The sequence below is a fragment of the Euprymna scolopes genome, chromosome 12 (assembly GCF_053919585.1).
Source record: "Euprymna scolopes isolate OS-2025 chromosome 12, ASM5391958v1, whole genome shotgun sequence".
In the NCBI taxonomy this organism is placed as follows: domain Eukaryota; kingdom Metazoa; phylum Mollusca; class Cephalopoda; order Sepiida; family Sepiolidae; genus Euprymna; species Euprymna scolopes.
The window spans coordinates 138,151,192-138,166,273 of NC_136493.1; the positions used below are offsets into that span (position 1 = coordinate 138,151,192).

Here is a 15,082-nt window from a genome sequence, read left to right on the forward strand (position 1 = left end):
TATGTGACACCAAGTTGATTAAACTCAAGTAACTAACCAAAACTCTAAAATAACATTAATTCAGGAAATATGCAGTTGGAGATTGTGCAACACTTGCATCACTATAAACTCGCACTACAGTCATCCTTACAGGGGGTGTCTATTACCTCTAGATACTGAAAAGAAGCCCTTTTTTCATGTATATGAAATAAAAATCCACTTCTCAAAACCAGGAGAATTGTTCTAAGACAACAGTATTAAGAAGATGATAGTGGCTCAGTTGTTAATAACACAGACTAACAACGTAGGTGTGCCAGGTTCGAATTCAGGTCATTCCATTGGCAACCTTCACATGGTCCCTTTCATAAGCATCCGACATACTTCTAAAAAGAATTCTTAATAGAAAGAGATCGTTGAAACAAATGCCAACAAAAATCACAATCATCAACAACAGCTGCAAAAGTTAACTGAAGCCATATTTATTACTAGCTTGGGTGCCCGGCGTTGCCCAGGTGTTTGGAGGCGTGTTGAGAATTAAAAAAAAAAAATGATAGCAGGCAGGTAGGCTCGAACCTGTAATGCGAAGGAAGAAAAGAATGCGAAAAATATGTGACGTCTTTGCCATTACGTCTATCGCCAAACTGGAAGTGGCGAAGGTTTAAATTAAGGCTAGTCAATCAAAAAGAGGTGATGACTTTTGGAAATATAATCGAAAAAGCAACCCCTCCCTGTAGAAAAATGCCAAGTTGAGGGTGAAAGACAATGTTTTTTTGCCAATTTTTCGATATTTGTCATCCGAAGGGTCAACCTTCAAAACGATACAGAGTTCGTGAAAATCTGTCGCCTCTGTCAAAAGTTTTAGACAGACATACAACCATACATACATTTAAAAAGATAGGTGAGATTTATACGCACTTTCCTAATTCCTAGATATTATTATATAGGACCTATATACACAGTTGTAAGCGATAGTAACGAACCCGGGACCATGTGCGAGAAAAGCCTTTGCCAGACATACACGAAATGATCACACACATTTTGCCTTTTATATATATATATATATATATATATATATATATATATATATATATATAGATTATTATACCCGTTATCTAACATAAAATTATCTTGTAGGAAATTTTGTACGTGTGATATTACTAACCAGCACAGGCAATATCAGGCATTTGTACAGAAGCGAAACCTGGCTAGTGAGGATTGAGGGCATTCATTGCAGGGAGAGAAATGCTATAGGAATTATATCATGAATTCATAATGTGAGTTTAAGTAAAAAAAAAAATTAAAAAAAAAAGGAAAAGTGGATCTGATTTCAAAGGAAGATTAAATTCAGATAGGTACAGGGTGATGCACACAAAACATGAAAGTGTTGGAAGAATGGATCATCGGAGTGATTTGGTTTGTAAATGTAGAATAGTTGAAGTGGTATGTTTAGTTAACGAAAACATGGAAGTCATAAGTATGGGCTTGAGAGAAACAGGGATAAATAAAAACCTGGCAAAAGATGGGTTAGACTGAAAGTTATTTTCCAAAAAAACATTCAGCACATATCAGTATGTGAAATAATCATTAAGCCAATTATTGCAAGGATATCATTGTGACTATATATTATATTATTGTTGCTATGATTATACCATCATGGTTATATTATGACAATATTTTATGATATTGTTATTATTGTAAAGATATGATGATATGGTTAGAATAATTATGATATTATGTTGATGTTATGGTAATGATGATGTTATATTGCGATAATATTGATATTGCAATGATGCTGTTATTGTTATGACATTATATTGTTATATTGCTATTGTTATGATGATTATATTGTTATGACAATAATGATGTGGTCATAGTTGTGATGCCGTTGCTATGATGGTGATTGCCATGATGCCGTCGTTGCTATGATGACGATGATGCCGGCGTTGCTATGATGACGATGATGCTGGCATTGCAAGTATGACGACGATGCAGTCGTTGCAAGTAGTGCGACGACGATGCGTCGTTGCAAGTAGTGCGATGATGATGATGCAGTCGTTGCTATGATGGTGAGGATGCAATCGTTATAATGACGATGATGCCGGTGTTGCAAGTATGGCGACGACGATGCCGTCATTGCAAGTAGTACGACTACGATGCAGTCGTTGCAAGTAGTACGACTACGATGCAGTCATTGCAAGTAGTGCGACGACGATGCAGTCATTGTTTAACTTTGACGATCTGACAAAAACTGGTGTGTGAACATGAATATACCGTATATAAATTAGTACATAACACCAAAAAACCGGCCATCGCTGATGAAAATTTCACCCACAGGATGAATATATTTTTTTAATAAATTTTAGATATTATTCATCAGGAGCAACACTGATCAAGAAGATGCCAACTTTGTGGGTCTTTGCTTCATAGTTTTTGACATACAACATAAAAACAACTTCCATTTATATCATAGATGCTAATCCTTTACTTATACAGTCAACAAGTAATTTATAATAAAACACAAAAATAAAACCAGTGGAGTTGCCACTTTTTCTTGAGGTGCATGATCGGAGTCATCCAGAGAAAAAAGGTTGGGAACCACTACTGTATTGCTTTGTGCCCCCTCCCTATTTATTCATTTGTCCTATTTTTTACCTGTGGATTATTTATGGTAGTATTATGATAAAAATTAAAACAAATGGTATGTTTAAATAAAAAAAGAAAAATAAGATGAAACAAATGAAAGTAAAAACTCCAAGGCAACACCAGACAGATAAGCTAGTCATAACAAGATACTAATTGTTGTATCACAGTTCACCAGTTCCTTCTCCTGTCCTGTTGCAGCACACACTTTGGGCAGGTTCAGGCAGCTTTCTTTGAAGGAAGAAGTTTCTAGAGAAACTCAAATTGTCCTCAGTCTTATGCAATTTTAGCTAATCTTAACAGTGTGTGTGTGTGTGTGTGTGTGTGTGTGTGTGTTGTTGCTGTCGTTCCATAGCACTTGGAAAGCATAGCACACCTGGCTGGGCTCATCACTTAACTTCTGTGATTTAACAAGAACATCACTATGCTGCATAGTTCACTTAAACAGTAATAAACACAATTATAATTTCATGTTGGAAATCAACTATTTTTTTCTCAATACTATGCGTATTATTATGCACTAGTGAGAAATATTTATCTTTCCACAACACAACACACATTGTGGAGATCTCTTGTTTCCTACTTTTTTTTTTTTTTTTTTTTTCACAATCAGTGAAGTTTTTAATCAATAGTAAAAATCAAAATATTTTATGAGAAAAGTAGGTTGCGATGCTTATCATTCTCGGCCATCCACCACAGCCTCATACATTTATACAGACAGTTTATTACGGTGACATATCTAAAAATAGACTCATAAATAAACTGAATATCAGAAGATTCTTTTTTTCACATTAATCTATGTGTTACACGAATGACCCGGTCTAAGCCGGGTTGACATGCTAGTATATATATGTGTATATACATATATGTATGTTCATGAATTAAAATGTGGTACGCGTCTGCGGATGAAATGTCAGAAATTGACAAGCTAAACGGAATTGTTTCAATATTTCTCACAAATATAAACAAACCTTGTTATTGTTATGAAAAATGTAACAGAAAGGAATCTGGTTATGTGGATGTTTTGAAAAGATTGACAGAAAAAGTGACAGAAGGAAAAAGATTGCAGTTGGAGATTTGATTGTCAACCGAGTGGACACCACGATATTTCTCTCTGTCGCTCCCCCACTCACTCACTCTCTCTCTATCTACCATAAGCAAGAACAACAGGAGAAAAAAAAAAAACGGACTGTTGCTTACACCAATGGTGGTTGTGTTTTGAATTCTTAAAAAGGGTTTATAATATAACATATGAACCTAGGTTTGCTATTTTATTTATATTTAACCAGCCTGGGTGCCCGGCATTGTCCGGGTGTTTGGAGATGTGTGTTGAGCCAACAAAAAAGTGGTAGTAGGCAGGCAGGTAGGTTCGAACCCGTAGCACAAAGGAGGAAAAGAATGTAAAAAAAAAAAAAATGTGACGTCTTTGCCGTTACGTCCATTGCCAATCTAGAAGTGGCGATGGTTTACATTAAGGCTAATCAATCGAAAAGAGGGTAGGACTTTCAAAAATATTGACGAAAAAAGTGACCCCTCCTTGTAAAAAAGTGCCCAGTTGAGAGTGAAGGAATTAATGTTTTTTGCCAATTTTTCAATATTTGTTGACCGAAGGGTCTACCTTCAAAACGATACCGATCTTGTGAAAATTCGTCGCCTCTGTTGAAAGTTTTAGGCATACATACAAACAAATATACATACATTTAAACAGGCAGGTGAGATTTATACTGTAGATACTTTTATTTACTAACAAAAATACCCAGCACTAAATGAGATTGTACAAAGAAAACCTTATTCAAAGTCCTTTTTTTTTCTTCTTTTTTTTTTTTAATTCTTATCGTTTATAATATTCAACTGTAATGATGAGATCCAAGAATGAACTTGACATAGAATCAGTAAACTAAGTAAACCGTCATCAATTGAATACTAGTAAATTTATTGTCATTAACTTTTTTCTTTTTTTCTTTTTTTTTTTACATAGGCATCACCACATTATCAAGGCCAAAAAGCCACTCAAGGATAAGGGTTAAAGAGTGTACAGTAGAAATTGGACAATATAGTAATCATTAGTAATGAAAATTTGGTAAATTTGATAACTTATATGGAACGGCTCATCAAGAACTTATTTACGTTGGACTTCAAGACAACCATATTGTAGTCAGCCGGAAAGCAGAAAAACGGAAGACAATTCCACAGGCGTGCAGTTCTAAGAAAGAAGCTTTGTTCATGGAATCTACGTTTAGGTTTAGGCACAGATAAAGAGTGGGGGGAATTATTGATAGTGTTTACAGCTAGACGAGTGTTTCTTGTGAAAGTTTGGCGAGGGGAGACCATAGATTGAAGCTCAGTCGAACACTTTCCATGACACACTTGACATTTCCCAGGAATCAATGAGAACTGCATTTCTATGCCAATCCCAGAATTTAAATAGTTTCCATATAAGTATAATGCAGGGGACAAGTCCTGGAAGTAGGGAGAAAAAGCCTGCGCTCCCAACCTAAAAGCCGAACAGACTTCTTTAATATAGCCTAGGCAGCCTTGACTGAATTTCCCAGTATAGGCACCTCAAGTAATAAACCAATCCCTTCCCAAAGAGGATAGACAAGACCTGGAAGGGTGAACCTCCTAAGATTATCCAAGACATATTTCTTAATTCAGCATATAACGGCCACTGAAATGTACCCATCTCTGTTGGGCTGAGTGTTGAGAACATATTCTTCACTTATATATAGGAAGAAGCCATCAAAATCATTTTCTGTGCCAAGCCCTGGATCTCTTATTAACCGTTTTAACTTGGAGAAAATAATGCCTTCCAATTAAGTAATAAAACAACATACTTCCATAAAAAGAATTGAATTCTCAGTCAAAGTATTAAAGAGTATCAACCAAACACTAACCTTTCAAAAGTTGATTTCAGGTTGGTTTTGAATAAATATCACACTTAAAATTGTTATGGATGAGTAGTTTTATGATATTAAGACCTTTATTAGCCAATGTATTCTCTAATGGTTTTTTAGTAGTCACCATTTTTTTTTTCACTGCTGACAATACAAACCAAAGCAAATATGTGCATTCAAGTCATATAAAAGATGATCACTGAAAAAACCCATTAGAGAATGCATTGGGTGATAAAGGTATTAATATCATAAAAACTACTCATTGTTGACAATTTTAAATGTCCACTTAAAGAAAAAAAAAAAACTTTTGAAAGGTGAGTTTGGTTTAGACTAGCGGGGGTTACCTGCCGTTGCCCAGGTGTTTGTAGGTGTGTGTGTTTTTGGGTAAATGAAAAGAAAAATCATTGGCCGGGTGTCCCGGGTGTTTGTTTAAAAAAAAACAAAAAAAAAAAAAAACCAATCCTTGACGCGCAGTTGGAAAATAATAAAGTGTGGAAGAAAAAAAAAAAAAAAAAAAAAAAAAAGGTGCAACGTTTAACAGCATGTGCCCGTTTTTGACGAGTTAATGACGTCAACTTTGAGTGCGGGACAGTGTTTTATTTACCGCGAGTCTGTTCGTTTCGTTTTTTATACAAAAAAGCTTAATGCACATTAAATCGAAAATTGTAGAATATTTATCTTTTCAAAGTCGGGCAAATTAAATAGACAGGTGACCCTGGTTGTTAACTCGTAGATATTATCATTTAGGCGCGATATAAAAAGTTTTAAGTTGTGAGGCGACCGATCGGATCTTGGAAAAAAGCCTTTCTTAGACATACACGAAAACGCAAACACAAACATTTTCGCTTTTATATTTATAGACTAGCGGAGAGGGGGTACCTGGCATTGCCCGAGTGTTTGTAGATGTGTGCGTTTTTGTGTAAATGAAAAGAAAAATCGGTTGTTTAAAAAAAAAAACAAAAAAAAAAACGAAGCCTTGACGCGCAGTTGGAAAATAGTAAAGTGTGAAAAAAAAAACAAAAAAAAAAAAACGTGCGACTTGGCAGGTGCCCGTTTTTGACGAGTCAATGACATGAACTTTGAGTGCAAGTCTGTTGGCTTCTTTTTTTTTTATACGAAAAAGCTTAATGCACATGGCGATCGTAAGCAATAGCTATTCAGCAGTTAACATTTTCTGTGGGACAGTTTTTAATGAGGTCAATAACCTGGTTTGTTTGTTTTTACCTAACTTTAGGGAAAACCAGCTCCCTGTTTATTAGGGGGAGTGTCTCGTCTCGAAATGAAAGCAACCGTCTGATATGACAGTAAGCCGACATTGATCAAACATTAAATCGCTTTCTAGTGACCACTGGCCTTGGGCCAGTTGTATTTATTTGCTTCCCTACTGAGCAAATTAGGCACAAGGCCGTCTTTTAATGTGGAGAGAGAGAGGGAGGGGGGACCAGCTCCCAATGGGTGGAAAATGGGAGCTGGATAGTGACAATTGGTATGAAGGGTTGCCCCTACATTGACCAAGGTCTGATATGTGGGGGTAACCCCACATCCGGTCCTTGCCTGCAGTATCTGCCAGAACAGATACTACACTTTGAGATATTAAATCTTTTATTCAGGCAAAAAAAAGAACATGAACAAAAAACTTAGGCACAAGGCGAACTCAAAAGGGGGGGGGCAGATGGGGGTCGTTGGTCATCCTTGTCACTCTAGAACTAAACAAAAGTTTCTCTTAGTTAGAATCTTCTTTCACCGCCGCCATCTTGCCATTTTTCTTTGGACGTGCCCGCTTTGCAGAGTGCACACCTCGAGCGTTTGTCAGGTAAGCCCGTCTGTTCGCAATTTATTACACACTCCCCCCGATCTCATTATCACAGAAAGAGCAGGGAGGCGGTGGCCTTTTTTTTCGAGTGCTTCTTCGGAGAGGGAGATTGGGGCTTCATCATCGTCTGCGCTGTCTTCCGTGACACGTCGGCGAACCTAAAGCTGAGCATCGCAGTATCACTGTCCAGGTCTTCATCATCAGCAGGAGGGTCAGTACTTTGAAGGCTACCACTCTCAGTGTCGCTGTGCGTTGAAGCCGTCATGAACCAGAATGATGGGTCGCTGGTCACGGATTCAATTTCACTATCTTCGTCAAGCGGCAGCTGCGTTTGGAATACTGATCTTAAGTCTTTAATATGACGAGGTACTCCATCAACTCGCACCGCCTGCGGGCTGATCACTTCAGTGACATGACCGGTTCCGTAGCGAGTCGTGCACTGGCCTCGGGGTTTTTTAACCCAGACGACATCTCCCTCTTTTATGTTCTTTTGTGGTGGCTCCGGTTCGGGTAGTGAGCTGCTCTCCAAACCTATCACCCTGACACGGTATGTATGTAGCGCGTTGGCTGGCGCGGTGGAGGGTGAAACATCGTCCTTAGGGGTGACGTTGTACCAATAGACTGCTTCAGGTACCGTACACCCCTTCCGCGCTGCGATTGTCTTAACAGTTCTGTGATTGCGCTCAATAATCCCGTTTCCACTGGGAACATGGGCACACCGAAAACGCAGATGGACACTCCAGCCATCTGCAAACTGTTTAAACGGCTCACTAACAAAAGCGGGGCCATTGTCGGTGAGTATCTCAGAAGAAGGGCCACGCTCGAGGAACACACCTTCCAACTCATGGATAATGGCAGCCACGTCCTGCCGGCGAAGGGGCCGCCACAATGAAAACCTAGATGGTCCACAGTCGATAAGCGTCAAAAAATGCCTCCCGTTGTAGTGCGTTATGTCCATCGCAATCCTATCCCAATTACGCTTCACACTGAGTATTCCCTTCTTCCACCGGACAGGTGCTGGGTCGATCAATCGGCAGGTGTTGCAGCTTCCCACAACAGATTTCACAGCCCTCCGAGACACAGAGGGGTCAACCAATCTGGCGAAGATAAGCGTTCGGTTTACACCGGGGTGCCCGCTTTGGCAATGGACATCATTAATATGCTCCGGGCTGAGTCTATGTCCCATTGCAGCGCAATTTACAGGTGCTGACTCGTTCACTTCTTTTGGCAGGTCTAGCCAACGGCGTGGCACTCTGGTCAGACGATCCGCCTGATTCAAACAGGACTGCACCAGTGTCACATCTATGACCAAGTCGTATTCCTTAGTGGTTTCGGTTAGGGTAGCAAGCCGCCTCCGGATCAACATTTCGGCCAACGCCTTCGTTGTCAGACGTGCTTTTCCGTTCAAGGCATTGGTCATCCACCGATGCACACACGTGGAATCCGTGATGATGTGAAGGATTCTAGCCTGCCACTGAAGCGCTAGATTGACTCCTTTCAGTGTAGCATCGAGTTCAGCTAGGTTTATATGCTTGGCGTCATTCTCCGGCCGAAGCCAGCAGGCATCTTCTATTATCCTTCCGTTGACCGCCAGAGCAACGCCAAGGGCAAGTGAGCTGGCGTCTACTCAAACTGTAAATTCACTCCCATCGACGCACCAGCTCCCCCGTACAGGGTCATCATTGGTCACTCTGGCCACAACTTCCCCCAGCATGCTTCGCAGGGCAGGATCATGCACCTCATCGTCCCATCCAGTTGACATAAAAGTTGCCCGTCGCTTTATGGCCGCTACAGCCACTCGGAGCCACCCACACACAGGGAAGTGACCCACCAATTTTCCGCAAATGGCAAACGTGCTCCGACGTGTGATGGTAGATGGGATTTCCGGGATTTCACCACTCCTTCCCCATTGAAGGCCATCCGCACTTCCGCTCACCTGCAGTCCGAGCACTTTCGCCCCGTCCTGTAGCCGCTCCGGCTCCTTGCACGACAATCCGAAGTGCTCGAAGTGTTCTTTGACCGCCTGGGCAGACAGGAGGCTCTCATTGACAAAAATGTTGTCTATATACGACGATGTCGCATGTTGCACCGCTTCATCTTGACGCCGGATCGCCTGCATGATTGCTGTCATGATGTTAGGGGCTACATTCAGGCCGAATCCTAGCCTGGTCAAGCAATAGCGAGTTCCTTTGATCACCACCGTCTGGAACGGCCACAGCGATTTCTCAACACGTATTTGCAAGTACGCTCTTCGCAAGTCCAGTATGGCTGCTTCCGCACCCTGCCGCCGCCACTCCCGTAGTTTATGAGCACAGACATCAGCCCCCGCAGTGTGTGGGTCAACGTATTCATTAAGTTCCCGGTAATCAAGAACAGGTCGAACTTTCTGCTTGTTCTCTTGTCTGACAGCCATCAGGGGAATTAGCCCCCGCGGGGGCCCGAGCTCATCCTCTGGGTATGGAACTAACCAGCCATTATCCAGCCACACTTGAAGTTCTGCCTCGTACTGCCCCCTAAGCCACGCAGGAGGGGGATACTCTGTAAGTCGATTCCGCAATGACACTGGTGGCTAGTCGCCTGCCCATTTCCAGGATGCTGTCCAAGTGTTTGTTCCCTTATCGTATTCTGCATGGAAGTCGGGCTCATCGAGAGTGATTGCTGCACACATTTGTTTGTTTGGTCGAGAGAAGCTCACATCACCGGCGCCGTTCACAGTAATTCCGCCTAGCTGTGTGATAGCGTCCATTCCAAGGAGAAGGTCATATTCGAGCAGCTCCCCATCGACCACTAACACCGTCACAGCAACCGGAGAGCCATTGCCAATGCTGATATGAACAACGCTGACCCCACAACACACCAATGAGCCTTGGCCGACAGTAAGTACAGGGATCCTTCGTTTCTTCCATGTGGCGCAATATTCCTTTCGAAGAAGGGTTTGGGTACAGCCGGTGTCAACCAGCGCTGAACGTTCACATCCATCAACTTGAACTGTTACTGCAGGCAGCGCTTTGTTTAATGCCGCGTTGGGGAGGGTGCTAGCGCTGCGGCGTCCTCCCCTTGCCCGTTTCCCGGACAATTCCGCGCTATGTAGCCTGGCTTATTGCATTGGTGACACCGTATTACTTGTCGTGCTCCATAATTAGGGGTACGCCTTGTACCGCTTTTGCAGTCTCTGGAAAAGTGGTTGGGGCCACCACGGGTATAGCATCGTAGACCCTTCGTTGGCGAGTCCAGAGTGTCAACAGCTGTGGAGACTAGTTCTCGATCGTCTTTCAAGATGTTTCGTGCTCTCGCCAATAACTCCTCCAATCCAATCTCAGTGAGTCTTGACGATGCTCGCAGCAGTCGATTTGCCTCATCCGGAAGTCCCGACAAAAAGGCGCATGCCAATATGCGATCACTTGCACCGCCGAAGGGAGTGGCAAGCTTTTTCAAGTCGGCCATGTAGACATCCACTGTCTCCCCCGGCCCAAGTCGGCGTTCAGAAAACTGCCTCCAGGCGACAAAAGGGTCTGTACCAAATGCCCCGTATAGCGCTTGTGTAATCTGCTCCATGGTCGGATCCTCCCCTAGCTGCTGGTACACGGCATAAGCCCCTTTAGTGAGTCTCAATGGGATAACCATAGCTGGGTCTTTAATCTTGCACAACCGGCAAACGCGCTCAGCCTTTTCCAGCCATTCAACCACCGAGGGACCAGTGGGGGAGCCATCGAATTCCGGAATTAATCTGATGTCAAATTTCTCCATACCAAAGCCGAAATAGCTTGTAATCAGAGTTTTTTTTTTCTGTCTGTTTCGATTTACTCAAAACCGCACACACCTCGTCTTCTCATGTATCGTTCTCTTCTTCCTCTTCTACTTCTTGCTCTTTTTCTTCTTTTTTCTTCTCAGTTGTCAGAAGCGTCGTCTTTGTCTTGACTACGTTTTTCCTTCTCCCCTCTTGCTCACAGTGACCCGTTTTTATGCTAAGCTGAACTCTCATGTGTGCGAGAGAACACGAGATTTTGCGTGATTACTTGGCAATATTAACCGGCCGCCGCCATCTTGCCATTTTTCTTTGGACGTGCCCGCTTTGCAGAGTGCACACCTCGAGCGTTTGTCAGGTAAGCCCGTCTGTTCGCAATTTATTACACAGTTTCAAAGTTGGGCAAATTAAATAGAGAGGCGACCACCGTTGCTAAGTCGTAGATATTATCATTTAGACGCGATATAAAAAGTTTTAAGAAGTTGTGAGGCAACCGATCGGTTCTCTGAAAAAAGCCTTTTGAAGCCATGCACAAAAAACGAACATACATACACATTTTCGCTTTTATATATATATAGATGACCGAATTCAATGAATATTGCATAAAGGTAAACATGTAATATTTTTATTATTTTTTTTTTAGTGATAACTTTATTACCGTTATTAATTGGATCCCCTGAGCCTTGGAGATTTCCCTATTACATATGCTTATGGAAGCTAATTAATACAAGTAATAAAGCTATTGTTAAATTTTTTTTTAAATATGACTAATTGATAAGTGATTAATTAGTACATACTTACAGACAGGCTCTTCTTGACATAATGGTTAACACACCAAGCTACAGGCTCGATAGGTTTAAATCTGGTCATAGTGAACCATGCTGATAAATCAGTGATGGCAAAACACATTTAAATGATATTTATTCAAAACAGAACTGAAATCAACTTTTGAAAGGTTAGCACTTTCACTAAGTATTCAATTCCTTTTATGGAAGTATCTTGTTTTATGCTTAATTGGAAAGTATTATTTTCTCCAAGTTATACAGATAACTATTTTATCTGTCTCTCGCACTCTCTCTCTGTATGTATGTATATATATATATATATATATATATGATGTCAGGTCATATCATGTGCTACTGGTACCATGTAACCCAGTACTACCTGCCTCATGGTCGGGTCACCGGCGACTAAACTGGTTTCCCCACCAGACTTGTTTGGTGAGGAGGGCGGCTAGTCTCCCTGAAGGATTAAAAACAAGACCTTCCAAAGGGTGAATGAACTCTTTTTCTGGGTCAACGGCCAACTAGCACCGTGTATATTTGTGTGCGTGTATATGTGTATTGGGGTGGAGAGGGCTCCCGTAAGCCGTGGTGAAGGCAACCTTTCTAGGAGAAGCAAATCTTTGATTTAAAAAACCATAAAGCGGAAGACCATTACCCGCATTAAGCTGGTCTGCAGTTTAATTTGTTGCTGGCTATCTTGCTCTTGCTTGTTGCTGGATCTCAACATTTTGAACCGAGAGTGAGACTTAGCTGTCGTACAAAGCTAAGACTCTGTAACATCATATTTGTATAGATACTCCCTCAGGCATTTGGGCTCATGGATTTTAAATGTCTGAGGGAGTGGCACTCGTCTGATAAGACGTTGTAATCATCATATATATGATTTATTATTTCATATTATATATATTTGTGTCAAAAGATTAGATACAAGGTCAAATGTGGTTTTGAGAAGCCAGTGCAAACTGACCTACAAAAAACATTTGAATAACCCCATTGGCATCCAAGGTAGAAGTGCCTCAGGCAGTTGGCAATAAACTAATCCATATTAAGGGAGAAGGTAAAGTCTGGAAAAGTGGATCTCCTAGGACTTAACATAACTATAACTAGTTGTATATATAAACATTGAGATTTTGCTTACATTGAGCAAATGCTAGATGATAACACAGAGATTGTCAGCTCGATGGTCGAGTTTCAATCTCGGCTTGAAGCATTTGTTTGTCTAGCCGCACTGATCAGCTGTAAACAGCGAAACAGTACTGTTTGTGAATAACATATATAGTCATCCACAAACTGTTCCTCTGTATCACAGCTGTTCAGTGTGGCTAGACCAGCAACTACCTCAAGTGAGGATTGAAACTCAACCGCCTAGGTGACAGTCACTGCTTCCAACTGTTATGCTATTTGGCTGCTGCTAAAATGGGTCTGCGAAATTGCAATGATTAAACATTGTCTAAACGCCTATTTGTTTACACAAAGAGTATTGTGCGAGTAACTACTAATTCAAGCTGGTTGATTCATTACTAATAAACTAAACCCCTTTCAAAAGATGAGAAGGTAAAGCCTGGGAGCAGAACCATATCTAAACCAACAGGAAAAAGCCATCCCAACAATGGCTTAAATTCAGGTGGCTGTGAGGCTGAAGTAAACCTTTCAGCTGGCGGTAATTATTACAGACAAGTCACCACTTACTCATTTATCAAAGCCAAAAGCCACTCGAGGATAAGGGTTAAGGAGATGGATCAGTCTAATGATGAGTATTAAAAAAGAATTGAAAATGATGAATGGGAGAGGCAAAATCTGTACATCTATGAGTACAGTTTATGACAAGTAGTTTTTGACCAAAATTGTAATTAGCAGGAAAGAATCATGTGGTAATGTGTTCTACAGATGGGAAGCTCTGTGAAAGAAACCGTTAGTAAGAATTTCATTTAATGCTAGGCAAAGAGGAGGAAAAAGTTCTTTGCAGTTTTGATAAGAAAACAAGTTCTTGCTGTGAATATTTTACGAGGAGGAACCAGGGATTGGAGCTCAGTCAAATATTTTAATCAAATAGGCAAGTTTAATGGATGCCTTTTTAGAATATCTCTTCATGTTATCCGCACAAGGCCATCCACATAAGAGGCAAAGAGATCTAAGATTTACAGTTTTTATTTATTGGAAGCAAGATTTCAAGTCCGCGAGCGAAAAATTTACTTTAACCCTAACTAATGTTTGTGCAAATTTTCAAAAAGATCCAAAGTGTGGTTATTGAGAAAAATGCAAACAAACAAACTGATGAACGATTTTGGGGCAATTTTAATCTTCTTCTATATATATAAAAGGCAAAAATCGGTGTGTATGTATGTATGTATGTATGTATGTATGTATGTATGTATGTTTGTTTGTAACGCTAAAACTTTTGAAAGACGGAACCAGAGTTGACAAATTTGGTATCATATTGCACCTTGATCACCCGGATGACAAATATCGAAATTTCACGTCAAACGGACCAGTAGAAAGGGGTCAACTGATCGTTTTTCTCCTAGGGGGGCCCCCCAAAAAACCTGTCATTTTAACGTTATTCAATACGTGTCACGTGACGTGACGTCAGCTCAAACTTTTGACAGACACAACCAAAGTTGACAAATTATGTATCATATTGAACCTTGATCACCCGCATGACAAATATCGAAATTTCACACCAAACGGACCATTAAAAGGGGGTGAACTGATCATTTCTCTCCTAGGGGGGCCCCCCAAAAAACCTGTCATTTTAATGTTATTATTACATAATCCAAAAACGCTTAGTCATGTCACGTGACGTGACGTCAACATCCAGTAATGGCGAACAAATGTAAACAAACACTTTGTTTTACCGATACTTTTGTAATTTCTCTTCTGCTTTGTTCTAGAGATTATTAAACTCCATGACAATGTCTCCAACGTATTTAACTGGTTAAAAATAGTATTTATACAAGAGTTTTAACGAAAAATATCAGGAAAAAAATGTACAGGAATAAAAAAAAATTCAGCTTTCAAAATATTCGTCGATAAAAAAACCGATCTTTATATTTACGCTAGCCATTTTGTATATTACCACGTGACCTGCTATCTCTTAAACTGGAGGGGGGGGATCCACTTGAATCCAACAAAACCAGTAATTTTTTTTTTCTATTATATATACATCATTTTCTATAAAATTAAGTGTAGACTTTATAATTAAAACAAAAAATGTTATTCATACTAA

General features: G+C 40.5%; 1 protein-coding gene across 1 annotated transcript in view; it reads right to left on the reverse strand.

Moving 5' to 3' along the window:
• The window catches only part of LOC145291511 (ceramide synthase 5-like), a 187,651-nt gene that overhangs the window by 59,210 nt on the left and 113,359 nt on the right, over nucleotides 1–15,082 (reverse strand). The gene's annotated exons all lie outside the window — the stretch shown is intronic.